At 45.5% G+C, this 19,693-nt stretch overlaps 1 protein-coding gene across 4 annotated transcripts in view; it reads left to right on the forward strand.

Annotated features, from left to right (window-relative positions):
- Window positions 1–5,488: 5,488 nt before the first annotated feature.
- Window positions 5,489–19,693, forward strand: part of TSPAN9 (tetraspanin 9) — a 199,437-nt gene continuing 185,232 nt past the window's right edge. Inside the window, exons 1-2 of one of the 4 annotated variants that reach the window (XM_052789656.1) lie at window positions 5,489–5,627; window positions 17,213–17,261. The gene's annotated coding sequence lies outside the window, so the exon portion shown is untranslated. Of the gene's footprint in view, window positions 5,628–17,212; window positions 17,262–19,225; window positions 19,302–19,693 lie in introns of those variants that run through there. The other 3 variants (XM_052789652.1, XM_052789654.1, XM_052789655.1) reach the window with 3 other exon arrangements.

Consider the following 19,693-nt stretch of genomic DNA (forward strand, 5'->3'; position numbering starts at 1 on the left):
TGCGCAGAGCAGAAAACAAATCAAATAAAACCTTACTAATGAGAAAAAAGACTGACTCTTTGGAAAAGTATTTTTGGCCAACACAGACAACGAATATGTTTTGAAATGGAAGTCTGTACAGACAAAGCGCAGTGTTTAGTCCCCAGCAATGGAAAATTGCTTGTGACTTTTATTAGTACTCTTCTGCAAACATAAGTGTCCTGGTTTTGGCTGGGATAGAGTTAATTTTCTTTCTAGTAGCTGGTATAGTGCTATGTTTTGGATTTACGAGGTTTTGGTTATGAGAAGAATGTTGATAACACACTGATGTTTTCAGTTGTTGCTAAGGAGTGTTTATACCAAGTCAAGGATTTTTCAGCTTCTGATGCCCAGCCAGCAAGAAGGCTGGAGGGGCACAAGAAGTTGGGAGGGGACACAGCCAGGGCAGCTGACCCAAACTGGCCAAGGGGGTATTCCATACCATGTGACGTCATGCCCAGTACATACACTCGGGGGAGTTGGCCCAGGGACGGCAGATCACTGCTCAGGAACTAACTGGGCATCGGTCAGTGAGTGGTGAGCAATTGCATTGTGCATTACTTGTTTTGTATATTCCAATTCTTTTATTATTATCATCATTTTATTACTGTTATTATTATCATTATTAGTTTCTTCCTTTCTGTCCTGTTAAACTGTTCTTATTTCAACCCATGAGTTTTACTTTCCCCCCCCGATTCTCTCTCCCATCCCACTGGGTGAGGGGGAAACAAGTGAGCAGCTGCGTGGTGCTTACTTGCTGGCTGGGGTTAAACCACGACAATGAGCCTGGTGCCTTGCATGCATCCACTGCAGGTTTACACCGGTACAGCAAACCCCGTGGAGTAGTCCTAAAGGAGATGAGCCCTAGAAATCTACTTAGTCCATCAGCTGATCATGAATAAAACCACATTAGCACATTAAGATGTTATCAAAGCAATGAATACAAGCCAACAGGCTGAAGAACAGATGAAATCTTAGGACAGTTGATTTAGGGACACTCATGCAGGTCTTTTTTTCACTTAGTAGCAATGAAAGCCTCTTCTCTGGCATTGTTCCTCTCTACTCTTGCTCTTGGAGTTCACAGCTTCTTGGTTTCAATAACCAGGGTCAGCAAGAGACATCTACCTCCTTTCAAACTCAGTGGAGAAACCAACAGAAAATTCACGTCTGGGAGAGCTCACTTCTATGGAGGCTACCAGGTGAAGAAGATTTAAAAAAGCTGTGAGTCAAAAGGAGTACTGGAAATTGCAGACTGGGTGATATCCATGCAAAAATACTTGAAAGAGCGAAAGGACTGTAGATCTCCGTCCCCAAGGCTTCCTTTCTTGGAATTTCACCAGCAGAAACCAGACAGTACATCAGAACTAAGAGCCAGCCAAAAAGCAGCGTATGTTAAAAAAAAGCTAGCCTAGTTTCAAGAGTAAAGGCTAAATTGAACTCTAAACAACCAACAATAAATGAGGATATCAGAGTGTCTTACAAGTGTAATTTCTCTTGGGGCAGAAATGCTAGAAATATTAACCTTAGCCTATGAGGACTTGCTGTAAAATCAAAGGACAAAACAGCAAAAGCTGATTCCCCTGATCACTTTACAGCGACAACACTGAGGCATTAGAAGATAAAGCGACAAAACTGGGATCTAAATATCCATGCTTTCTTTATAAGAAAGCAGCTCAAGTTTCCATTTAACTGTGGCTCCTTTCTTTTCTAACCCACACGCTTCAGTACATCTGCTTGTGGAATCATGTCAAACTTGATTACTGAAATGATTCCACTTAAAGATAGTCTTCTGAGATAAGACAAAACAGACCAAGGGTCTGAGCAACACAGAACTAGGTAGGACAGGAGCCCTCCCTTCATCTTCACTTCAAAGCCAAAAGAAACACTTCAGGTAAGACAAGTTCATTTGAATTCATTCATTTATCTGTGATGAGGGGGTGGGAACTTCTTAAGCTGACATTGCCAACAAAGAAAACATGTAGGTAGGCCTAGAGGCAGAGGTAGGGACTGAATTTAAATCTCTTTCTTCTTCAATATCTAGACCCAAGGATCATTATTTCCTCGAGTATTACATACACGCTTTAGCCTTTGGTGCAATGGTTTCCCAGTGACTTTTTCTTCTCCATTATCCAGCTCATTTTTCCTTGGTTCTTTGACATCTTGGACCCAATGAAGGAGTTGAAAAACTTGAGTGGTGACAGCAAAGAATAAGAAATTATTCAGACAGGTGAGAACACCCTGAAACTTGTTCTAAAGCTGTAGCAGAGGCAGAGAGAACACGTGCTGAGCCTCCAAGAAGCTGCCAGGGAGTCATGCTGCTTCACCAATCCTGCAAGCACAGTCTATATACATCAAAACCAAGCAGCAAGGCAGCAGCCAACTGGCATGCTTGTAACGGAACAGCAAGAGCAGGGCTACTCTACAAGGGAAGGCTAGCCAGAAGCTTAGGTTGACCACAGCTCTGCCAGTAACCTCACAGACTGGGGTATGGCCCCATAGCATCTAAACAGGTGAGCAGAGCAAGGGTTGCAAAAGGTTCCACTGGCAGTCCAGTCACTGTCAGACAAAGGCCATGTAATGAGCCAGGGCTGAAGTCAGTCCAGGACTAGACACACACAGACCTACAACATAGCTCAGACAACAGCTGGAGTGCCCAGCCCTGAACATAGATAAAGCTCCTGTGCTAATGAGCAGTGGGTGCACAGATGGAAACCCTAGGTAAAGCTAGTCAGGGCATCTGAGGCCTGTTAGTGCATTCAAGGCCCCAAGAGCAGCTTCTCCTCCCATCACGGTGTGTCCCACACTTTGCAAAGGTCTGCTTCTTTGGGCAATCCTCCTCTTGGACACCAGATCCAGATCTGCTACACTGGTGGCCATGTTTTGCCTGCATTTGGGTAAATTAACATGTTGATTCAGCAACTAGTCAAGGCTCCAGATCTGTGATCCATACCATTTTTGGCCTCTTAAATGAGCCACAAAGTATTGGTGCTTATTTCTGAGGAAAATAAGCAGTGCATCGTTAAAGAAAAGCACCCCACTCACCTCCTTCAAATGGGCAATATAGCAATAATAATGGGAAGAACCTGAATATAGCAAAGCTAGAGAGTCTAGATAAATGATCACTTTCAGCCAGAAAGAGAAGCACCGACTTTCATTTTCAACCTCCCTAATTTCCCCACAGTACTCAGTACTGTTGCCATGCTGTTCCTTGACCTGAAATTGGTGGCTGGGACCCAAAGCAGTCTGTCTGTTACAGGAGAGGGGGTATACACTGGAAAGCTGTGTGTCCATTTCTAGATGCCTCAAATGCAGCTACTCAAAGCTGCTTTCAAAAGCTGTGTGTAGCCTTTAGGTTTGCTGGTCAGATGCCATAGATTCAAGTATACTGCTGCTGAGGTGCAACTCTCTGTTCCTCACTGTATGGACAACATCAGAGTGCCCCCATGTTAGCTTTGGTCACATGTGGAAGACAGCTAGTTGAAGCTGAAACAAAAGTCTAATGAGATTACTTTCCTAAGCTTACTAGTATATTGAGAAGAGATCTGCAGCCTAGTGCAGTCTCCTTGGTAGAAAGTGCATCTGCAGTATCAGCCACTTCAGTTCCCAGTTTCAGAGTGATCATCAAGTTCTTCCCTAAGTGATTGTCAATTTCATAGAAAGCTCCCATCTATTTTTTTATTTATTTTCCAAGCATTTTTTACCTTCTTTCCAAGGTAGACTCCAAATGAGGCCTTGGTTTCACCTATTCATCTTTCACTTTTACTTGAACTACAGAAATCCCATATACCTGGGTATAAAGCTGCTTGTACTTATGCCAACAGATAAAGAACACAACATCATGCTGTCTCCATTAAAACAAACAACAATAACACCATCACAAAACCTGTCAAACTTGTCCTCGTTGTCTACTGGTTTTCTGCGCTGCTAAACTTTGAGGAAGTGGGTCTTTCTTTATCTATCTCCAAAGTTTGAGCCTGAGTTATTGAAAGACTGACAACCGTTTGGGAATGAAGATCCTTCAGTCCTCACGTACAACAGGAGTTACTGCATTTGAGCTACAGCATCCAGGAGATGGACCATTTTTTGAGCCTACAACCAAAGAACCAAATGAAATTCTCTCCACAGATCTCTTTAGCTCCTGCTGCACTGCAAGACAGATTTCCTTCATCGCTTGCTTTAAGGTAAACACACAGCAACATTTGTGTGCTTTTGTCCATAAATAAACGAAGAACAGAAAGCTGCTGCACGTGCTTCTCTTCTGGGCAAAAGAGGAACAAACACACGGCAGGTGACAGTGCTGGCAGTACTACCGCCAGGATGCTTAGAGTCTGTTGAACCGAGCGGTTTATAAAAATCCACATAGAACAGAACGGAAGGTATGAGAGAATATATTTGATGTGAACATGCCCTTGAATTGAGAAGTGTGTCAACAAGAGCAGCACCAGAGAAGGAAATGGGAATACACAGGGGACCTAGGAACGTGAAACAGATCTTCCTTCTGCAGAAATATTTACGGAAGAGCCTTGAGTTGCTCTTCATACCCTGTAAAATACAGTTCCCCCCAGGAGGCCCATGTCCATAACTGCACGGGTCTCTTTCTGTAGGTATTTCTGCCCCAACTCTAGGCCACTTCCCCCTCACACAACACTTTGTTTAGTGGTCCGCGCCGGAACCTTCCCCAGCTGCGTTAAGACTGGAGGGACACCTCCGCTGCAGACAGTGTGAAGTTGGCTCCGTGAACTTTTTGTTGCACTTCCACCGACACCCGGGGGAAGGCAGGTGGGGACTTTCCGTGGGATCTCAGGGCATCTCCCTCACGGGCTTCTCAGCATCGCAGGTAACGTCCCGCGCAGACGGCAGCCTCCAGCTGCCAGAGCAGAGAGCTCGGACGAGCGCTCGGGCAAGCTCACCAGCTCTGTGCCAGAAGCCACACCAACAGACTGGCCGCCGCGGGCTCGGGACCACCGAGCAGCTCAGCCGTGGGGTTGCCATGTTGCAGCAGCGCTCCGGGCGCCCGCGGCTGCTGCCTTCGTGCCAGCCCGCCGGCTCACGGCTGAGGGTGGCTGCCGCCCCCGCCGACGCGAAGCCGGAGGTAGACGTTCAACCGCCAGCCCCTCAGGGCAGGGGAGGCAGCCGAGCTGCCCCCAGCCCCGGCGCCGCCCGCCGGCTCTGGCAGGCTGCAGGCCCCCCGGGGGTGGGGGGGGGCGGCTCCGGGGGGGTGCCGTGGGTGCGTGGGCGGCGCGGGGAGCGGGCCGGGCCGGCGGGCGAGCGGGCTCCAGGCGGAGCTCTCGGAGAGGGGATCCGCCGCGGGACGGCGGCGGTTCTCTCGCTCCGGACTCAGCCGGGCCGGCTCCGGGCGGCGTGAGGCGCGCTGGAGGCCCGGGCCGGCGGCGCTGCCTCCCCGCCTCCGCGGGGCTGGAGCCTCCCCTGGGCAGCGCCCCCAGCTCCTCCCCGCTCGGTAGCGCCGGTCCGAGCCCCTCCTCCCGTTTCCGCTGGCAGGAGCTGGAGCCGTGTCCTGCCGTGCCTCCGCAGCTCCCCCCGCCGCTCGGCCCCATCCGGCCCGGCCCGGCCCGGCCCGGCCCGGCCCGGCCCAGCCCAGGGACGCGCGGGTGAGAGCCGGCGCCGCGGGGGCCGGGGGTGGGCGGCGGAGGGTTGCGGGGGCTTCCCGGCCTCGGGAGAGGGCGGGAGCGGGGCGGCGGGGGGCAGCCGGTGGCGGGGGGTCGCCGGCCTGGCGGTTGGAGGCGCGGGGGGAGCGGCGGGGTCCCGGCGGGCGGGGCGGGCTGGGGGTGCGGGAGGGGTGCGGGTGGCTCGGAGCGGTGAGGAGCGGTGTGGTGAAAACAATACCCGCCCCCCCCCTCAGTGTCTGTGTGATTTTTGCGGAAACAGGAAAGTTAAGTTCGGAGGGACGAGGCGAGCCCCGCGGCGCCTGCTCCCCGCCGAAGAGCCCGCGTTGCCCATCTCTCACGGGAGCAGATGGCTTCGGCTGGGGATTTCTCCCAGCCACGGGGGAAAATAACGCCTGCAGCAGCGCTGGTGGCAGGCGGGGGGCTTCCTTTCTGCTCCCCTTGCCCCCCCACCCCCGAGGTTGCAGCGGGGTGCCAGGGCGCCGAGCCGAGCCTTGGATGGGTGGGAGCGTGGAAGAGCCCCCGCGGGGAGCAGAGCACGCGTGGGAGTGCGGGAGGGAAGCCCGGGTGGCCGGAGGTCCCGGGGGCGATGGGGGAGGAAGGAAGCCCCCGGTGGCCGGTGGGCTGACAGCTCTCCTCGGCGGCAGCCGCCCGCAGAGCGGTGCCGACAGCTCCTGCCTTTCCTCCTTCTTATGTAAAACTTGACTCCAGCTTTGCCTTTTCCTGTTCAAGCGTTTGGAAACTTTTCTTGCTGAATCTTGGATATCCGCCTGTCACCGTGCTCCCGATGGGAGGTGGGAGCTCCGTGGGCAGAGAGGAGGACCTGTGGTATGGGGATGCTGTTTTGGGGGGGAAAAGCTAGACTACCAGGGTGAATAAAGCTGCATTTCTTTACTTAATCCTTTTATCAACTCTTTTGTTCTGTGCTTTTACTCTGTATAGTTCTGTGGTTTGAACCGCAGGGCTAGGAATGGGGGCACCTGGTTTTCCTACCTGACTGCACTGTACTTATTTTAAGACTTTGGGGTAAGTCACCTGGGGTTTGACTGGGAAAAAGCTGGATATTCTCCAGAACAGCCATGAGAGTCAAATCAGGCGGTTTGTTTTGTGCTGTTGTTACTCCTAGATGGGCCTAAACTTTACCTGTGGATGCCAAAACTTAACGTATTACTGTAGCAAAGTTCTTAGTAACAGGTGCCACAGGTAGTTTTAATGGTTTATTTGTTAAGTTGATGGATGAGGTTCTTTATTGCCGGAGTGTATAATGGCAAAGGATAATAGCCACTGAAGAAATGTATTCATGTGACTTAATATCAGCATAGAATATGGGGCCAAAGTTAGCACTCATTGATTTTAAAAAATTTCAAAAGATAAATTATCAATGTGATGTGCATGTGGCTGATAACACCAAGGAAAAAAAATCAGTCCTCATAGTTATATGCCCTTTGTTTCCGTTTTGCATTTTTTCTGAGCTCCAGGAATGAAAACTGATGGAGCTAATGTAGCTTCTGCCTCCAGATCTTTCCCTCTCGTATTTTTTAGACATGTGATGTTCAAACTGCAAATCCTACAGAGAAGGTCTTTTCTGTAACGAGGCTGTAGAACTTACGGCAAATTTGATTTTGGGCATCGGCACTTTCTTTAAAACTAACTCTTATGAATAAAGCTGCGTGAGAAGACCTTGAGGTCAGAATATAACTAATGCAGCATCATTTGCGTTATTCAGATGAAGCTCTGAGGTTAGAATGATCCTGTTCATCTCTCTCTTGAGGAGGGTAGAGGGTTAACTGGGAATGTCAGTGTTATCTTAGTTATTGTGGTTATTTTAACAGAAAATAGCCATCAGAGATGTATATCCCACAGTCATTGCTTTCCTTGCTATTTTAAGTTACTTTCTTCCAAAGCATGCCAAACCTCAGCCTGTCCATGAGGGTATTTCCAACACAACTGTGTATTTTTAGCGTTTAACCCTTCCCTCCCCAAATACACAAACTAAAAAATTGCAGTAACAAAATGTAACATGGGAACAGCACAAAATAAAACAGCAAAACAACACTGAGGCTGCAGCACTGGTTGGAGGAGTTACTTTCACATTTGTGGCACATGTGAAACTAGCAAGTTTGCCCTAGAGAGTCCAAGACTTTGTCTCAGTATTACTCTGTGAGAGCTGGTACGGAGTTGGCTGGGCCTTGATCAGAAGAGACTGCTTGTTTTAGAAGCAGTACGTTAACATTCCTTTGCACTTGGGTTTTACAATTGAAAACCCATCTCAGTTTTTCACTTTTGTCACGTTTCAGAATTGTGCTGTTTGCAAGTGACTGATGCCCCATTAGTTTTCTATACTGCAAGAATGTCCCTACATTTATTGATGCATAAAAAGAGATGAGAATGCTTTAAAGAAGCTGGGCATGAGCCAGCAGTGTGCCCTGGAAGCAAAGGCGACCAACAATAAGGAGGGCTATATTAGTAAGACTGCAGCCAGTATACCAAGGATTATCTCCCTGTACTTAGCATTTGTTAGACAGAGTCTAGAATACTGCATCTGGTGTTCTGGCCTCAGAGACAAGAAAGGTCCGGATGAACTGGAGCTAGTCCAGCGGAGGGCCGCTAGGGCCGTCGGGGGCCGGAGCACGTGTCGCGGAGCAGCTGGCCCTTGGTAAGCGATGGGGAACTGGGAGCCGAGTGCGGTAACCCAGCTGGCGTGGCGGGTGCCCCACCAGCCAGGGCCCTGTCCCGTGGTACCCAAGCAAGAGTGTGGATCGCCAGGCAGGTTTGTGGTGATAAGGCAGGCCCGAGGTCAAGCTCGAGGTGTGAATCAGCAGGTCAGGATCAGGCCCAGTGATGGTAACTAGGGTCAGGCACAGTCCAGTTCGCACTGAGCAGGTCTATAGTGATGCTGCAGGTCTGAGGTCAGGTGAGGAGGTCGGGCCATGGGTCAGGGTCTGGATCAACAGGGTCCGTGGCCAGACACGGGCATGGCTGGAGACGGGCACCCCTACGACTGTAGCTGGGGCAGAGACTGAAGGCCAAAGGCAGAGCTTAAATGGAGCCCCTGGGGCCATGGGCAGAGAGTGGGGGTGGAGGGGGGGGCCTTTAAAGGCCTTTCAGTGCGCTGGGGGCCCTGGTGCGCTATGAGGATCATATGCCGAGGGAACCGGCTTGTTCAGCCTGGAGAAGAGAAGGCTTTGACGGGACCTGTCGTAACCTTCCAGTGCTTAAGAGGACGTTATCAAGAAGACAGAGCTAGGCTCTTCACATTGGTACGTGGTGGTTGCTTGAGGGACAGCAAATGTAAGTTGATACAAGAGGTTCAGACCAGATGTAATGAAAACCTTTTCTGCTATGAGGACAGTCAAGTGTTGGAACAGGTTGCCCAGAGGGAGTTGTGCAATGTCTGTTCTTACAGGTTTTCAAGACCAAAGTGGATAAAGTCCTGTGGTGACCTCATAGCTGACCCTATGTAGAGTAGAGCAGGAGTGGAACCTCCTCAGGCCTGCTCCAACATGAATTCTCTGATCCTAAGATCAAGCAGCTGTTTGGTCTGAGAAGGAAGGAGGTGTGTAAAACTATGGCAATACTTGTAAGCACCACGGATGAAGAAACGGAGAAATGGTTTAGGATACTGATGTGTTGTTAAGATTAAAAAATTAAATTAAAAATTTTCCTTGCTATGCTAAAGGCTTATGCTGGAAAGGTGTGTGTGTTTGGGCAGGGGGGCTGAAGATACTTTCTATTTGAAAACTTGCTTTCCTTTAGTGATTCTCAGTGTACAAAGTGCCTTTTTAGCATAACATCACTTAAAGATGCTTTCTGGAATAGATCAAGCTGTATTCTTTCAAAATTCATGTAGGAAGTGTGATGACAATAAAACATAGTGCTGAGCTTGGGGAAAGACAGTGCATGATCAGGGAAGAGTTCTTACCTGAGGGTTACCTTCTTTGGCTCTGTAGGAGATAGAATAAACCCATGAGGATCAGCAGAGCATTTCCCCGCTTGTGGCGTGGTTGTTAACGGACCTCAGGGTTGGGTCAAGCCTGGTAGGGCCAGCTTAGCAATACCAAGAGAATGTGAGTGAATCAGAAATAGGTCTTTGTCTTTTCCTCTGTACATGGCAGTGAAATTGTGGTAAAGTAGGGATGTGCTGAGGAACTGCCTTCGCTCAGTAAAATGCATGCTAGAATTTAATTTTGAGAAGAAGTGCTCACTGGGAAGATACAAGCTTTCGTATATTTTGCTCATATGTGACAAAGTGCTCTATTGGAGATGAAAGAGCTATCGCTAGTGCACTCTGGCCTTCCTCTTCTTCATGTCTCCTGGTCTCCTAAAGCTGACTTCCAGAGACTGTTTCTGCTGCTCCCTGTAGCCCCTCTCAGATGAAACTTGCATTGCTGAATGTCAGTGCTATGTTTCCTGTGAAAAAAACATCAAATCAGTCTCGTGGGTCACTTTCTCTGGTTCAGTGACATACTTTCTGTGGTGTGTTTGTAATGAGGCAGGATGTTGCTCTCCAGTGAAAGATGTTGGATGCTTTCCTCATTGCACAGGTGTTTCTGGGAAAGTCATGCATCTCTGTGAGTTGTCTGTTGCCACAGTCAGACAGCACTGTGCTTAAACTGTCTTTCAACCCCTACCTCGCCTTTCCTTCTCAGCCTGCTTTTGAGAGCACTTGCTCTTCAGGCTCTATTAAACTGTTTCTTCTGATATTTCCAAGCACTTGCATTCATTGCTGTCAAAAATAAACCTCGAGGGCTAGAGTTTGTAGAATAAGGCACGATCCTTAGGCAGAGCCCTGCTGCTTTTGCCTTGTCTGCAAGCACAGTAAAACAGGAGGCATCTGACCTCTGTGCTTCACAAACAAGAAAGAACAGATAGGAAACGTGGGATCCCCAGTAGGTAATGAACTGCATTTTGGTGGCAGTGAGATGTATTAGGCTGTTAAACTGCCTGTTGAGGAAGGGTGAAAAAATCCTATTGTTGAAAAGCTTTTAAAATCAAGAGTATAAAACAGATAGGCATGTTCTGGGGATAGTTCCAGGGAGATGAGGCAGACTAAATCATCAACATATGCTCCAATAAGCCGTTAAGTGGACAAAGGTATTGATTAAGCTTAGCATTTCTTTGCAGTGATGTGAATATGATGTTGTAATATATTATGATAACACTGAAGTAGTAACATCAGTTTAAAAGATTTGAAGTTTGCATTAATCTTTGTTTCAAATGGTGTAACAGGAAATTTTTTCTTATTTCTTTTGAAAGCACTTTTTCCTTTTGCTGTCAGAGTTCTCCTCTCCAATGCAAACTGTGTTGTGCTGTTCTAATGCCTGATATTTCTGAAGGTGGAAGTGACTAATAGCTAGGGTGTTTATTTCCATGATCCCTGTTTCAAATGCAAAAGAGGAAACAAACTGCATTAACTAGTGAAAAGCCAATTATGTTTCGGAGGCCGAGTCTCTGCATGTCTCTACAATCAGCTGAACTGTGTTAACTGAGCTTTAGTTTCTACACTGATATTGTTGAAGTAGAGCTGCCTTTGCTGTGGACAATCTTCACTGATTTACAATTGCTTGGACTGGTCTGTGTATACTCATAATAAGGGTATGTTGGAGTATATCAACCTCATGCAGGCATAGGACCACAAGAACTGCATTATCCTTATGTGGTGTGTCTGGGGAGGAGGCAGGGCTAGACTGGAGAAGGAGCTCGGGGGGGGGAGTAAGTGAAAATGCAGGAGTCCTGAGCAGGCAGTAGGATAAGGGAGAGGAAGTCTGTGGCCTTCCCCCGGGAGGAAGGACTGAAAAGGAAGGATGAGGTGGTACACTGAACAGAGAGCTGAAATGTCTCAGCCAGCAGGTTTGAAGGAGACTTAGCTCAAAATCTTGTGACTGTCCTAGGGAATGGGGATCAACTCAAATCCTAGAGAGCAAAGGGCTCTGTGAGCTCTCCTGTATTTGGTGTCCTTCAAGTTCACTCCTAATTAAAGTCATTCACCCTGAAGGATTGAGGGAGGCAGGGCTTGAAGTTGAAGGAATCCTGGGTTTAGGACACTGGTGGAAAGGACTTGTAGGAAAGAAAATGTTGTGACAAAGCTAGACGAGTAGTACTTTCTCACTGGTAGCTTTATCTGTATTCAGGGGTTGCACTGTTCTCTATAACCTCTAAGTAATCATTACTAATTTCCGAATGAATATGGCTATAGAGGGGCAAAGCCTGAGAGACAGCATTGCATACTCTAGTGTTGCTCTAGTGTTCCTGGTCTTTTGCAGTTTGGTAGTGGCTGCTGTCTCCTCAAGTGCCTTATGGCAGTATGTTGACAAACACTGGTTTTATGGTGGTTGCAGCCATACTCAAAACTCATGTTGAGCACAGGCCAGGAGACTTTCTATTTGGCTTTGCTCATTTCTAAATGTTAAATGATTCAAGAACGCTTTTGAAAGCATGTTTTCCTTTCTCTGTGTCTATTGCTGTTTTTTACCCCTAACTGCATACAGTTCAGCCTAAGGTGGTTCTGCCCAGGATGTTCAGCTAGCTTTATTTTGAACAGTTCTTTGATTTCTCACATATGTACTTATCCCCAAATCAGCTTTGCATTGCGTTTTATGTTAAGACTGTAACCTCATGCGGATGAAGGTTGTTACTTTGCTTCATTTGAAGGAGGTGCAGCTGAAGTTGTGAAGGATTGATAGCAACGTTCTAAGAATGTCTAGTATGCTGTTTCCACTGGAGGACAGTGTGCAGAGTATTGTTTATATGAATTTATATACATGTGGGCAAAATACCATCAGGGGAATGGGATGATGGCTCTGGCAATCAAGAGACCTGTACTAACAAGCAGACAGGAGCATGTCTCCTTGTAACATAAAAACCTAAATGGCTGGCTTAAAAGCCTGTAAAGGAAACCTTCCAAATACAAATAAAGTGATTCTCTTTCATACAGCAGAGCGTTTGGATCTCTCCAGTGCTGCTGTGCTGTCTCACAAAGTTTTGCCAAGTAACAGTTGCTCTGAGTGTTAAAAAGGCTCTTGCTGATCTGTTTCCCAGCAATGGGGAAAGTGGCAGGACAGGCAAGACTTTTGCATTTCATAGCTCCTGGGACACTATCGATAGCAGCAGAGGCAACTATGGGGAGGATATAAATTGTGTCAACACCTATTGCTGAGCTATTTGGTGCTTAAAAGATGAAGAGCAAGGGGGCAGAACTGCATCTCTGGAAAAATTTCCAACTTATTCCCTCACAACCACTCAGGATGGAAGACGGGCTGGATCCTTCACTGTGAAGCTTCTCCTGTTTCAGATGGGTAACAGGGAAGACCCGGGACAGTATTTCAGGTGAATGTGGTCATGGATTAGGATAAGAAAGCCATGGTAAAAGTAATTGCTGGAACCAGTGATTCGTAGAAGGATATGAAAGAGAGGAAGAGACTTCACCATCCCTGGAGGTATTCAGAAAGCGAGTGGACAGGGTACTCCAGGGCATGGTTTAGGGGGCATGGTTAATGGTTGGACTCGATGATCTTGAAGGTCTTTTCCAAGCGAAATGATTCTATGATTCTATGATTCATTGTGAACAGGAGCTTTTTGGAAGTGTTCTCTTTTTCAAATACAGAAGGCAAAGTGAGAAGGACTGTGAAGCAGAGAAGGGATCTTCTAGGGAGAACCAGGAGGAGGAAATAAGAACAGAGTCTTAAGTTCCCACACCAATGTAAATTCATCTACATGGCTTTCAGTTTCCCAAGTTCCATGTTGTCCCACCCTTTCATGGTGGATGGTCACCACAAAATATCTCCCAAGAGTTACACAACTTCCCCCTTTTCATTCTATTTTTCTTAAAATAATTTCTCAAGACATCTTTTTTAAAGCAGTCAGTTTTCCCTGAAAAAATCACCTTCATTAGGTTCTTTCTCTTTTTTCCTATTATGCTTTCCTTTTCTTACTGTACCAGTTGAAATTTCCTACTCCAGGGACCCTGAAGCAATCTCTATGACATCTTGCTTTCTTTTATGAAAGCAAAAAGTCCAGCTGTCTAGTGTCCATCTTCAACGCTTCCTTCTCATTCTATTCTCCATCAATTCCTCTTTGAAGAGCTGAGGAAGTTCCTTCTATGGTAAAAGATCCACACATTCTGTTTTGTTGTCTGTAGTCCATTTCTTCCTAGCTGTTTTTACTTTAAACCACAACAAGAGAAACACAACTAGTTCAAGTCATTTAGATATGCAGTTGTTTTTTCTGAACTGCTTTTTAAAGAGCTTTAAAGAGAAATGTTGCTTTGTGCAGGAATCTCCACCTTTCTTCCTGCTTTAGCAAATAGTATTTCATTCCTCTGTTTTTTAAACTTGAAAGCCACTTCTCAAAATCTTCTTAAGGCACTTGCCTTTTTTGAAGGTGCTAAGGCATCCCTCTCCTTTACTCTTAAGAGGCACTGAGAGGTTATGTTCTTTGCTCCATGTTCTTCTTAAGTCAGTAGAAGAAGATAGCTATCAGGCTGTTTCTGGTTGGATCACTAGACAGCCTTGCTACTGTTTCAAAGATCTGAAAGTGGTTAGAGGTGTAGGTTTTAATTTTATTAATAAAATGCACGCATCCCATGCTTCAGGTACAAAATATTCCCACAGCAAACTCGAAACTGTCAGTGACAGCCAAAGTAGGTATTTACCTGGTGCTGATGGCATTAGTCCAAGGCATCCATTTGCAGAAGCAGACTTTGCTTGCCCTTGGGACATGATTTGAGGAACTGAAAGACAAGTATGCTTTATTTTAGAGGACGAAGCGTGGTGATGTACCTAACGGTTATCAGGAGATACGTGCCTACCAATCACTGAGCTTTCTAGAGTAGAAAAGATCCACATTTTCTTCTACGTTTTGCTAGCCCTCATGTTATAGGACTTCTGGTTTAGAAGGCAGCCCTGTCTCCTGACCTCCTTCTGCTGTGAACAGTGGATTGGACAGATTGCCTGGCTGTTGAGTACAGTTCCCCACTCATGTAGACAACATGGTGAAAGATGCAAGTTTCTGAAGGATTTGCAGAATGCCTGTTCCTTGCATCATCATTTGTTGCAACAACCTTGTACCTACCTGAGCCCTGTAGTGAATCTTGGAGGGCATGAACTGAGCTCTTCAGTTGCATCTGCCTGTGAATTTTCATCTCACCAGTTCTGGTCTGTCAGAAGGTTCTTGTTTCTTTGAGTTTGTTGCCAACATTTGCCTTGGTCTATGGCAAGAGCTCTTGCCTCTAAAAGTTTTCTTGCAAGTGTTTGATTTTCCTTTCTTAATTTTACTGTATAGACCTGGCTTATGTCAAGCCAAGCAGCGTACCTCTGATGTGGCTAGGACCACTACCTGGCACTGGATCACATCACTTGAGGGACTCCGCTCAGACCATTTCTTTCTGCAGATCATGCTGTGTTCCTAACAGGCTTACATCCTTCGTGAACGAAGTTCATCTTTAAATGTAGTTGACAGCATACTGTGTGTGGCATCAGTTTGACTAACTAGCCAACATCTATGCAGTGGAACTGTGGGAAACTTGGATTATTTAATTCTTGAAAATTTTTTATGTTTTTAGTTTTATTTTTTGCTAAGCCACATTTGACTTCAATACGATTAATTCAGTTGCTGAAATTGTTGTCTCTTCTGTCTCTAGAGAGCTAGTTTGGTTGGTTGGTTGCCTGCATGTGCTTGACATAGAGCCTGACATCAGTGATGAGCCTAGTGTTCATACAGTATTAGTTCACTTTATGGAAGATGTATAGAACTGGTGTGTATGGTATGTTGAGGTGTCCATGGGCTCCGGCACATATAGTAAATAGACTGTGTGAACTGTGAAATCAATAAGACCTTCTCTTGGCAACAAAAGCAGTGGTTAATTTGAGGTAAATTAATTTTTAAAACTAGATGTATAAAGATTGAAGGTGAAGGCAACTAATGTCCTGGTTTCAGCTGGGATAGAGTTAACTGTCTTCCTAGTAGCTGGTACAGTGCTATGTTTTGAGTTCAGTATGCGAAGAATGTTGATAACACTGATGTTTTCAGTTGTTGCTCAGTAGTGTTTAGACTAATGTCAAGGATTTTTCAGCTTCTCATGCCCAGCCAGTGAGAAAGCTGGAGGGGCACAAGAAGTTGGCACAGGACACAGCCAGGGCACCTGACCCAAACTGGCCAAGGGTGTATTCCATACCATGGGACGTCCCATCCAGTACAGGAATGGGGAAGTGGGGGGCAGGGATTCGCCGCTCGGGGGACTGGCTGGGTGTCGGTCGGCGGGTGGTGAGCAATTGCACTGCGCATCATTTGTACATTCCAATCCTTTCATTATTGCTGTTGTCATTTTATTAGTGTTATCATTATCATTATTAGTTTCTTCTTTTCTGTTCTATTAAACCGTTCTTATCTCAACCCACGGGTTTTGCTTCTTTTCCCGATTTTCTCCCCCATCCCACTGGGTGGGGGGGAGTGAGTGAGCGGCTGCGTGGTGTTTAGTTGCTGGCTGGGGTTAAACCACGACAACTAATTATCTCCATGTTTACTGTTCTGAAAGGGGCAATAGTTAGTTTTGAAAACACCATTCCTGAAATTGGGTTTCTTATCCACCTTTAAAAAAATGCCTTATATCAGAAATCTGAAAACATTTAGAAATTAATGTTTTTCTCATAGATATGCTTGAGTACTTTTCGTGGCTTCTAGACTCTGGAAACAGTGTTCTAGAATCTTACTTGATACAGTTGGGCAGGCTGAGGGAAAGCATTAATTTGAAAACCAACAACAACAGTGGAATAATGGAAACATTTTGGTTGACCAAGTTTGGTGAATAATCACTTTTTTTTAATAATCAGCTTGTACTTTTTGTATGCAACTGCAATAATTTTGATGGGCTTTTAAACACTGGAGATGGTCCTGTTCTGTGTCTCTCCTCCACGTGGTTGGAGGCAGTCCTGGTCTTGCTCTTGTCAGTTTGCTATTTTTGTAGCACCCTTCTAACATTGGCGTGGTGCTGGTGCAGCCTTGAAAGTACTGGTATGGATTGGAGAAAGTGGGGTGCTTTATGTTGTTCGTTTTTGTGTGATTTTCACTCCAGCCGTGGTTTGTTGTATTAGAAGCCAAGATGAGACCAGTCAGAAAGCGGGACTAGTGCAGAAGAGTTCAGCAGGGAAAGTCTTGCTTAATTTCTGTTCTTGCTGCTGTAAACAGGTCACCAGGTGTCTTGGTGATGATAGGGGACCTAAATGCAAAGGGGAAGAAGCATTGGCTTTTTCTGACTATTATTTCTGGTTTAATTGACACACAAGTTTTGCTTTTCCCTTTAATCTCTCTTTTCCCTTTACTTTCTGTGAGTCTGTTTTAATATTTTGCCTGTTGCCATTATTTAAATTTGAGTCCAGATGAAATCGGTATATTATGCCCTGGAGACCAGTGTTCAGACTTACTCCTTTTGTTCAGAAGCAGGTGGGATTTGACATAACTTTTCCTGTTCCTCCCTCTCGCCCCCTTCTTTCTGTCCTCTTGAGATAGTTATGTTTGTGATGGGAGGTGGGTCCAAAAGGCAACAAAGTTCACTTTGGTCGTCTTCATCTCTCCAGGTTTGGTCTGCGACTTTTCCATTGGCGTACATCCAATTACCTCAAGTAAGTAAGATCTCTGTGAAGGATACTCGGAGTCAGTCAATCTGATCTTTAATGCTGCTCGCATTGACATTAAGGGGAGATGTGTTGGGCCAACACTGAGCCCTTACGAAACCTTCTTGTGATCTGTTATTTTCTTGCCACAAATGCTGAGTGAATCCAGAGTAACGTGGTTGTTGGTGGGGTTGTCTCCAAGTGCTGCTGTAGGTACCCAAGGAAATGTAACAGAGGAGGACAGTAATTCTCTTCCATTATATGCAAATTTTCTTCTTCCTCTGTTTTCTTACCTGTCTGACATTTGAAGGGAAAGGAAGCAGGGAATAACCAAACAGCGTTCCTACTGATAGAACTTTCATTAGTCCATATAAGTTTTGTCCTTTTGTGCAAGTGTAATTTTATAAACAGGCTTGGAAAAATAGACTCATCTTGGAGGGACCCACTGTTACCCTCATATTTGGTGTCCTAGTGCTGCTGCGAGACTATTGCTTTGTGTTTTTACATTCCCTACGTTCTTCAGGGATTTAGCCTTGGCTAAGAAGTGAGTGGAAAATGTGGCAATGCCTACCTTTCATTGCGTTTCTGACATAATAGAGGAAGCAACTTCTGGTCCTTCAGGGAAAGGCAAAGTGAGAGCCACCTTTCTGCTGAATGTTACATGTTCTGCCAAAGGCTGCAAGGAGTGCAGGTTGGTAGGTCCTAGCAATGGGAGCAGCAGAGAGTTAGTAGTCCATTCTTGCACTTGGCTTGCCAAAGACTGTTGCATACTTTTGTGCTGCTTGTATAAAACTTGTAAAGACAACTGCAGGCAAAGAACATCTACTGTTGTACGTTTTGGGATGAGTGACAAGAGATTATGGTCTGTGAAGGAAAAAAATCTCCCTGCAATTGGAAAAGGCAAAGAACATGTTAGGTGAGGCTAAGAAGAAGAAATGCTGAAGCTTTCCTTTACTCTTGTGTAAATGATCATTACAGGTGATGCCACACAATGACTCAGTCTTGGGGATAAGGCAAAGATGCACTGACCTTGGGATACTGTTTATATAAGGGAGAACTGAGACATATACTGAGAGGCATTTTCAATGTCAAGTTATTCTGCTGTGGAAAACTTCACTTGTAGGACCTGTATGTTTCTGAGAGAAAAAATTAGTAATAAGGTGTACTAATAAGAGGTGTAAAACTAGCTTAAAATCTGTACATTTGCTATTGGATGTGAATAGCTTCTGGATATTTCTGTTGCAAGACAACAAAGAGATAGTTGGGGGGTGTTAGGCATTGATATAGGTAACATCTGTATTTGTAGCAGGTGAGACAAAATGTTACAGTATGTAAGATAGCCTATGACATTTCATGCTGTAGAATTTACGACAGTTACAAAAAGCCTTGGCTTAGGCATTAAACGTCTCTCCTGTAAGGCTGCTGTGTGTTTACATCTTGCAGTGATTTTTTTGATTACTTTTTGCATGTGTGCCATGCTCTGAATCATACTGAATGGTGCTCTGTGGATTCCTGTGTCCTAGGAAAGCTGGGCTCTGCTCTTGGGTGATGGAGTACACTAGGGAAAAGATAGTTGGGGAAGCTTGAAATGGTTGTTATTTGCTCCAGGAGTTTTCTTTCTGTTCATCCTTGTGGCACTTGAAATGATTGCTGTATTGTGAGCTCTTTCATCTTGTTTCCACCCCTTTAAAATTTGATACTGCAGAAATTAATGTAACATTATCTATAATTTTAAACTGCCTTATGTTATGAAAGTGAGAATTCCCACAGCAGCCTTAACTCTGCCCCCAGAAGAGAAAGCACATCAAGTGAGTGTCTTAAGTTACACCATTATGTAGCACTGGGCACTAGGATGTACCGTTTGGCAAATATTTACATTTCAGATCTGGTCCAAGTCCATAGCAGTGTCGAAATATCATATGCTAATTATGCTAAATGATCATATTACACTGGTAAATGGGCATAGGCTTGATTCCCAGAACGCTGATCTGTGAATCACATCATCAAGAAGTACAAAAGGATCCACATTCCTCAGAGAGAGAAGATAAATAAGGTATTTCAAACATTTTTCTTGCATGCATGATAATATGCGATTTTCTCCCCTTTCCATTATGTTACTGAAATCTGTTTCACAGCAGATTGAAAAAATTAGTATCCCGTATCTAATGGAGGTCTAGAAATTACCTCACTTTCTTTACCTTGCTGGTCAGTGTTAGCTATGGGATTTCAGATACCGTTTACTGTAATTCAAGGATTTTCTTTTCAGAGGTGTCCATTTCTGCTCAGAAGATAGGACTTTGTCATGCTGAGCAGAATGGGAAATGTGCTTTTTACTTTCTATGAAACGTACTCATACTTAGCATATTAAAAAGCTTGCCAGACTTGAATTTCTAGTATCTGAACAATAAATTTGTTGTTAAAATAAAATGATTGAATGGCTTGCTA

This window comes from Harpia harpyja, chromosome 6, assembly GCF_026419915.1.
Source record: "Harpia harpyja isolate bHarHar1 chromosome 6, bHarHar1 primary haplotype, whole genome shotgun sequence".
NCBI lineage: Eukaryota > Metazoa > Chordata > Aves > Accipitriformes > Accipitridae > Harpia > Harpia harpyja.